Raw genomic sequence first — 9,181 nt, 5'->3', positions numbered from 1 at the left:
CACCAGGGTAGTCATCCTTTTGCTAACAAATTCCAACAGAGATAACACGAAGTTATTTGACCTTCAGTAACCTTTGACAGGATAAAAGTTTCACATTTACTGCTGATAACTGCAAAGACACGTCTATCTTAATTAAACCAACAAACTTGAACACTGAATTATGTTCCACCTGGATCCTCCCCACGATCAGTTTCCACCTGAGACACGTGGGGAAATCTGGAGTGGGTGGTGTCAGGTCCAGGGGGCACTTTTCTCACTCCTAGACGGTGAAGGGAGGAACCGTGGCGCCTGAGGCATGGAGGATGGTTCCTCCCTTCACCGTCTAGGAGCTGATGAGCTCCTGAATGAGGAACCCTTTCTCTGCCCTCTGGCAACACCTTGTCTCTTCTGCCTCCCCATGCCCTGTCTCCCAGTTCTGCACCACCTTGGGTGCGGCCTGCACTACTTTGGTCCTTCCTACTAGCACAGAATTGGACCCATGCGGGCAGAGTTTGGGCTACCTGAAGCCAGGAATCAATATATGGGAATTGGGCAGGGTGTCCGGGAGTCCCAACCATAATTCTGTAAATGACCTGGACAGTGGGTGGGTCTCCAGGCACCCTCAGAGGGCCAGTCGACCCCAAAGGTGGCCCATTCCAGTTCACATAATGTGCCTAATTTTCTAGGACATGTTTTGATCCCATAGTCTCCTGAGAAACCCTTCTTAAAATTTTCGAGCATACAGTCTAAGACTGTAGGTTTTAAAGAGCTTCCACCCATGATGAGCTGGGGCTCTCTCGTCCACCCTGTGTGTGCCCTCCCTGTGTCATTGGCGCAGAGACAAAGGGTGGGTGCCTCTCCAAAGGACAGACCAGTCAGATGCCCGCCCGTCCGCCCTCCCAGAGGACACCTGGGTGCCTCCTGGCGTTAGCGAGTCCGTATAAACTCTGGATTGGAGCCCCAGAGGCTCGCCTTAGACCTTATGAGGTCACCACGGAAACAGGTTAGGGCCCACTGGGACTCCTTAGGCTTCTGGGGACCCTAAAGGTGTCCGCCCGTGGAGCCACAGAGTCAGTCCGCCTGACAAGCCAGGTCAAACTGCACATTCGTTCCCGCATTCACTCCAGAAGTTATTACAGTTCCTCCCGCCCTGGGAGGCCCTGACCTGTGGCATTCCTTGTGGAAATTCCTTCCTGTCCCCACCTTTGGGGAGGGTGGGTTCCTGACCCGAGGGACCTCCCCCCTCCCTGGGAGGCCCTACCTGTGACACCTCTAAGAGGTCTCTGGGAAGTAATGTTTCCCCTTCCACCCTGACTGGCGGGGAGCGGGGGTGGGGGGGGTGGGGAGCGCTGACTGGTCCTGGGGTCCCAGGCCTTACCAGAATCTAACGTGGGGACCAGGTCCTCAGAGGCTAAGTCTCCTTTGAGTCTGGGTGGGAACAGCAGGGCGGGGCCGGTCGCCGGGCGACCAGGCGGGAGGCTGCCGGAAATCAGCCCGGCGCGCCCTCTCCTTTACGACCCTCGTTCCATCACCACAGGCCGTGGCCCCAAAGCAGCGGCAACCATGGGCCAGCGCAGTCAGGGAGCCGAATGTTATGGAACCTGGACTGGATCCTGGAGGAAGAACCAAATGGCCCTCAGAGACCTTGGAGGATCGGAGGTTTACTTAACACCGGTGGGCTCAGAGAAGGCTGTTCTCCAAAGGTCTGAGCCCCCAGCACAAGCAGGGAGGGGGATTTCTACTCTTATACTTCCGCATACTTAGTGCTTTGGGCACACATAGGGGAAACGGGGTAGGAAAGAAGAACCTGGAAGGGCTCTGAGACCTGGAATTCCCGTGCTGGTTTGGTTGGCCATCTTAGAGAACAGCTTTTCCATTGATCAGTTGTAGCTACCGATGCTTTTAAATAATTGAGAACTACCTAACAAGTGAAATTTACATGAAGTTCTAATTTTAGTGCTGCAGAGACAGAGTTGAGGGGCTCAATTTCTGAGACTTCTGAGGGGCTCTCATTGCTGGCCCACAGAGCCCCAAATGCCTACTCTCTGGCCCTTCCCAAAGACAGTTTGCAGACTCCTGATCTAATCTGCAAACATTATTCACGTCTTGCCAATTATCCCACCAGCATCCTTTACCAGGCCTTGAATTGTTGGGTCTGTGGTCAAAGGAGTGAGACTGATAAAAAGCGAAGGTCAAGCAAAGCTTTATTTTGCACCAAGCATCAAGAATCAAACCCACCGTCAAACAGACCAGTTGAGGCTGCCCCTTACAGTGAGGGCGACCCCTCCCTGCCTCACAGACTAACTTTTATAGAGCAAAGGCCATGTGGTTGGGCCTGGCCACACACAGGTGGCGAATAAGATTGTAACACACAGAGAAAGTTGCATAGTCATGCTAGGTCACCCATGGGTGGCCAATTGAATTATAATTTACCCTATAGTAGCTATTTGAACTAGCCTACCACCTTGGTAGAATTGGCGCCCAAAAGGCGGGGCCCACTCTCCTTGGTAGCTAGGGAGACAGTATGAGCCCCCCACTGATTGGATGTCTCCACCTGACCCAACTCATCCCTGCATTCGGGCTGTTATCTCCACCTGACCTGACCCACCCTTGTATTTGGGCTTTGTTACCTGGGACTGGTTTCCCAGACTTGCTTTTAAGTAAGTTCCCCAGGAGGGCGGGGTGGACAGGGTCAGTTTAAGTTTTACTGCATAAACAACAAAATGGCTGTTCAACCGAGGTGGGGCCCCCTCTGGCTAAATAGGCCCTTACAGAATCCAACCCTGTTATTTAATTTTGGGGGGCCTCAATCTCTGTTGTGAAAGTAAGACGATGATGGTCCCTTCCCGTTAGGTTCTTGTGAAGATCGAGTGGCTTCAGTATGAATCAGTTGGAACAGTGTGTGGCATAAAATAAGTTTGCCTCTCATTACATCAATCTTAGTTTACTTCTCATCTTTTAAAGAAAAGTAAGAGAAGACGTCAGGAAATTCTGTTCCTTTTCACAGAATGGGGGGTGCCCCTGGTTGGGGTATCCTCCCTCTCGGGTATTTGTGTCACCCCTCCAAGGACTGCAAAGTCCTGCATGACTCACATGTCCCCTCCTCTTAGAAGCTAAGAGACATTCTCTCCTGTCCAGAGTGTAGCTGAGAAGCCCGCAGGACAGAGCAGCTATTTAAATGCAAAGGATTACTTTCACAGGTGGGAAGTGCAAACGTAAAGAATTTCATCCGCTAGCCAAACCAACTATGGTCTGTGTTTCACCTCACCAAAGAAGAATCCTAATCTAACTTGTGTGACTGTCAGAAAGGCAGAAGATAGACCCCCACTCCTGCCTCAAGGCGATGGAGTGTTATTAAGCGAGGATACAGAGAAAGCTCTCAGGAGTGAGAAGGGGTCACAACTGGTTGCTGTTGAGGACTCTTCATGGGCGCTCTTACTGAGAACTGGCCCAGAAACATGTGGCCCTTAAATTCCCATGGCATGAGTTGTTTTGTTTTGAATAAGGATTCATGAATGGTTAACTTCTCCTTTGAGGCCTGGTCATTTTTTGTTTTCTATGGTCACAAGTGTAATTATTAGGAAAACACTTGAACCCTAGCAGTTGGGACAGGGTGGTCTGGTTTTTCCTCCTCATCTTTGTTTTTGTTCTGTCTTGGTGTCTGCATACTTGAAATACCTTCTAAACCTACTGAGGGACCTCTTACCTCTCCGTCTACACCTGGACCCTTTTCCGGCTCAGGTTCAGCTGCATTTGCCAGAGCGATAAGAAAGGATGACAATGTTGCATTTAATGGCATATAGGTCTTTATGGTCTTTATGTAAGAGTTGTAGGATTGCCCCCCCCCCAAAAAAAAAAAAAAAAAGAAAGAAAGGAGAAAGGGTGTAGAGGATTTAATACAATAAATCTTTTGGGACCTGCAACAAGGAAGCACATAGAGATCTTTTGGGAGGTTTTTTTTTTTTTTTTTTTTTTGGATTTTATTTATTTATTTGTGAGAGAGTGCGCGCGTTTATGCACACATAAGCAGGGGGACCAGAGGCAGAGGGAGAAGCAGACTCCCCACTGAGCAAGCAGCCCAACACAGGGCTCAGTCCCAGGACCCCAGGATCATGACCTGAGCTGAAGGCAGATGCTCAACAGACTGAGCCACCCAGGTGCTCCCTTGGGGGTCTTAATTGGGGCAAAAAAAAAAAAAAAAATTACCAGAGATCCAACACAGCTTCTCTTCTCTGCTTCTCAGCACAGTCCTGCCCTGGGGTCCTATTTTTCTCTGCTAGCTGAATCTACTTACACATCTGGCACACCCACGGTTTGTAAGAGCCAAACCCAGAGGGAAACACACCCTCGGCCTCTGAATACAACTGTCATTAAGGATCCTGCCATATAACCCAGTGGTAAGTTTATTTGGGCCCTGAATCCTAATTCCAGGAAAACAGCATTGGGTTGGCCTAGGTTGGATCAAGTACAAGGACTAATCATCTGTGATGGTGGGGGATGGAGTGTCCTAGGAAGGCATCCTGAGTGGAGAAATGACCCTAACCCTTTTAGGATAGACGGTTCAGCATTGGCTACCTGCTCTCAAGAGAGCACATGCCTTTTTTTTCCCCCACAAATGAACCTTTTTTGATTGCATAAAATTTGAGATGTTTAAACAGCAAAGAATATCCTTAACAGGATAATTAGGGCTAAAAAAGCATTACAAAAGGAACAAGTACTTGTAAAATATCAACTCCTCCAAAATAACATAAATTTAGGATAAAACTAATAAAAATATTCCTATGTTTAGCTGGTAGTGTGGTTATTTGAGGGTTTTTGGCATTGTATTTAAAACTTATTGATATAAATATTTAGTAACTTCTTAGGTTTCTGATAAAAACTCACAGCATATACACATTATCTTTATTGTTTTAAACATCTTTATCCAGTCATGTCAAACCTCTCTCAATTTTGGGTTCGTGTAGTGGACTTTTTATTGCAATCAAAATAAAGTACTTATACTATCTTAGAGGAGACAGAATTGAAGTGGAAATAATGTAGTCATAAGAATTATAATAAAACCATCTATATTGGGGGTGTTGTTACTTTAAGAGAGAGAGGGAGCTTTGGCGGGGAGGGGCAGATGGAGAGAAAGAATCCCAAGCGGACTCCATGCCCCAGTGTGGAACCTGGTGCAGGGCCGATCCATGACCCCGAGATCATGATCCGAGCCAAAATAAAGAGTCAGACACCCAACCTACTGAGCCACCCTGGCGTCCCTAAAACCATCTATATTTGAAAAACACTGCCTTTGTAAGTAAGAACAAATGTAACACTAATTAAATAACCTCAGTCAAACTCGAAAAGAGAGGAATCAGAGTTATTCCTAAAGAGAGAAATCAGGTGATTGCAGATGTTCCGGTGACCTGTTGCACACCTGACCAAACCCACAGGTGGCCCAGATCCTGGCCTCAATGCTGCCTTGGGGACCTGATGATCCAGGAGATTCTCTGACACGGGGCCTCTGCCCTTGGCTGCCTGCGGAGTCGCAGGGAGTCATAAGGGAAAGAGCTGGGGAGGTCAAAGCAGTGCCATGTCATTACCCATTCTCCACCCAGGAGAAGGGCAGGGCATAATGACAGGGCACACAGCCGTAGAGGCTCCTGGCCCCACACCCAGGGGTGAGGCTCACTCTCCTGAGTTCAAGTTTCCTTTGGCAACAGGGTTGCCTGACCCTGCCTAGCAAGGTCACAGGGGTCTCCCTCCCCCGGAAGCTTCCCACCTGGTTTTTTGGTCAGTCCAGCTGGGTAGGGACAGAGCCCTGAAAGGCCTCAACAAAGGTATTAACTCACAGCCCTGGATTTCAGTGTCAGAACAGCTGTGTGACAACAGCTGGTGAATTTTCAGTGGGGCCAGTGTTCTCCTTTACATCCATGGATTTCTGGATCAGGGGTGCTCCACTGAGAACTTGAGCCAGGCCACTTCCATCCTGTGACTGTACCGTCTTTAGCTCTGACTCCCAAGGTTGTCCCGCAATTTTCCTCCACTCTGTGAAGTCCCTTTTGGAGACGGAACAGGTTCTTGTTTTGGCTACACTTGCTACCACTTAAACTTCTTTAAGCAGCATCTGACTCTCCTGGTATCCCACCGGGACTCTGCCAGGAGAGATTTGTCTCTAGTTCCTTTATTGGAGCGAAGCTAGAGAACCATGAGTGGAGCTGGTCTGGGGTCCCGGAGGGCACCAGTTTCAGGCTCCGGGGGCCCCTATGGATGTGGAGGAGAGAGAGCCTTTGAGCAGGCTTGGGCTGTGGACATGGCCAGATTCCTTGTGAAGTGATCATTTCTTTGTTTATCCTTCATTCCTTTCTTTAAGAAGAAAGTTTATAACCTGTTCCTGAAGAATTCAGCCATATGAGGGGCAAAGAGATTAGAGGGATGTTAGTCTCGGCTCTTTGATTTGCAAGTGGCAGAAACAAAGCTGGCAGGAGCATGAGCCCCTGGAGGACAACGAGGTAGCCCACAAAATGGCAGAGCATTGGGAGCCCCAGTAGCCCTGGGGTCTCTGGTTGGGTCAGGCAGCACAGGAGCTCCTCGGTCTCCAGTCCCAGAGTCAGGAACAGGCATCTGGATGATTATGGGCAGCGTTCACCCTATCAGGTTTCTCCTTGTGGCAGGAACATGGCCGCCGGCATCTCTCTCCCCACCCGCTGGGGTGCAGGTCTGTCTGTACTGTGAGCTCATCATGTATTTGCCTAGTGAACAGGTAAAGGACCCTTGTTGCACACAAGGCTCCTAGTTCTGGACTCAGCGGCTGACACGTTTTCTCTCTTCACTTTTCATGCCTCTGATCCCATCTGGTCCTTGTCTTCACCAGGATGGCCCTTGTCACTACAGCGGCTTCCTGTCCTCACCAAGGTACTTTTTCGTAATAGAGTTTGGAGGCTGTAGTCCAGACCCACTGAATCAGAGTTTCTAGGATGAAGGACCTGGAAAACTTTGCTTTGAATCAACACCCCTGGTGACCTTTATGGTCAATGGATTGATTAGTCCACCTCAACCTTATCTTACTTTTTTTAGATGTCAAGCTCGTGGTGACTGCTGTTGCTAATGCCAAATGCTCCTTTGGGACACTGTTTGGAGAATCTTCACATAGAAAAGTTCCTGTTCTTCACAGCTCAGACACTGTTTCCTCTATGACACCTTCACCACTAGACTTAGCCCTCTGTTTTCCCTGCCCACCATATACCCAACACGCCCTAGCTTGCCCCTCTGAGCACTCCATACCTCTGTCATTGACTTCTCTACATCTCTCACCTACCATCCCAGGTTGAGTTCCTCAAAGAGGTGGATGTTGTTTTTAACCCTCAGCACTGGGCCATGTGCCTGGTATGTGGTGTGTATTTACTAAAACTTCGCTTGAATGAACATGGTCTAAAAGGTACCAACTTCATGATCAGCAAATTAAACATTACTTGATAGGCTGTTATTTATGCTTCCTGCAGATACGGATTTCTGTCTTTTTTAAAAGAAGCAACTCATTAATCTTCAGTATTCAGTTTTACCAATATATGAAAGGCCTAGGAGAACAGCTGTGTACATTTCAGGGCAATTTGACTTATTATCTGCAATTTCTGTTAGAAGCCATCATGCCGTGAGACATGGCCTATAGTACCACAAATGAAGTCTTGCACATATATGTTGATTTCCCTCTCATTATATCTGTGCAGTAATTTTACAAGGAACATGAGGATTTTGTACAAGTTATACATAATGGGTTCTTTTCCCCCTATAGGTTATAATAAAGAACCCACTTGCGAGAGAGGGCACAGTTGTCCTGGGCATTAAAAAAAAGGAAAAAGGTGTCCCCGAGCTGAACAGAACAACAAACACAACCCCCCAAAGCCCCACAGCTTCTCTTTCACACCCATACGCCTGAGTCATCACTGCGTGGTTTTACTTGGATGCAGACATCCCAGACATGTTCACGATGCCGGAGGGTTGGTGGTGCTTACATAAATTAATCCAGAATATGTAATTGGCCAAGCCTGATTCATCTGTCACAGCTCTGCCTGGAGAAAAATGTACATGAATTTTGAAAGAAGTGTGCGCACTGCTTTTTCTGAGCCTCTGAAATTCTCCTTTGAAATAGCAAAATTCTCTCATTTCCTTATCTATGGGTTTGGTTTCCGTGACTCAGTAGAGATTTCAAAGTGCTTTCCAAGCACAAAGCCGTCCCTTGATTTGTTCTCAAGTTCAGGTGGCAAAGCAATCAACTTTTGCAGGAAAACAAAAAACAAAAACCACCACCAAAGCTGCTTAAAGCCTCTCAAACATTCCAGGAAGCAAATTGAGCCATTACAACACAAGAGTCAAACTCTTCCTTGGATTACTCACGTACGCACTGTTGCTTTGTTGGACAGAAGTAAAACACAAGTCTGATTTGGAGACCGTCCAAAATTAGAACAGAAATTAGTTTCACAGTGAAGCTACAAGTTTCAGTCTTCAAGCAGATATGAGAAACTTTTTTGTTTTTCAAAGATTTTATTTACTTATTTGACAGACAGAGATCACAAGTAGGCAGAGAGGCAGGCAGAGAGAGGAAGGGTAAGCAGGCTCCCTGCCGAGCAGAGAGCCGGATGCGGGGCCTATCCCAGGACCCTGAGATCATGACTTGAGCCGAAGGCAGAGGCTTAAACCACTGAGCCACCCAGCGCCCTTGTGAGAACCTTTTATCATCAAACTGAATGATAAATCTTTCCAGGGACTTTATTTCTTGTATGTTGGATTTTTCTGCTATGACTTTGAGCTCTCTTTCTACAAGAGAAGAGCGAATGTTTGCTTACTTCCCTATAAGGATGGGCAGAGTCCAGGCAATCGAGGAGGGCCGAAGGGGCCTACAAAACTCCATGTCAGCTGTTCATATTTTCTTGATCACTTTTTATGTTTAGGTAAAAATGCTTTTTTTCTGAGTTTCCGTGGAAAGATTGCCCACTAAAGGTTTTCCCATATTTTTTTTTTAGCAACCTCTCTTCCCACCCCGAAATACAGACTCAACGAATGTAGAAGCATGGAAAAACCCAAGAAGTATGACAGATCTAAGGTAATTTTACAGTGATGGTGGAGGTAGGCTTGATCATAAGAGGGGATGAGTCTGAATTCATGAAAAAGTTGAATTATACTCTAACAGAATGTTCTATCACTTTAAAGAACAGAATACTTTCCT

At 47.4% G+C, this 9,181-nt stretch overlaps 1 long non-coding RNA gene across 1 annotated transcript; it reads left to right on the top strand.

Moving 5' to 3' along the window:
• Positions 1 to 1,439: 1,439 nt before the first annotated feature.
• On the top strand, positions 1,440 to 9,081 carry LOC125082833 (uncharacterized). Its single transcript, XR_007122117.1, has 3 exons — positions 1,440 to 1,653; positions 4,228 to 4,376; positions 8,979 to 9,081. It is a non-coding gene; the product is annotated as an uncharacterized LOC125082833 (long non-coding RNA).
• Positions 9,082 to 9,181: the final 100 nt, after the last annotated feature.

The sequence above is a fragment of the Lutra lutra genome, chromosome 13, assembly GCF_902655055.1.
Source record: "Lutra lutra chromosome 13, mLutLut1.2, whole genome shotgun sequence".
NCBI classification, from domain to species: domain Eukaryota; kingdom Metazoa; phylum Chordata; class Mammalia; order Carnivora; family Mustelidae; genus Lutra; species Lutra lutra.
Note: the sequence above shows the minus strand (reverse complement) of the source record. Positions and strands in the feature narration are given on the sequence as shown.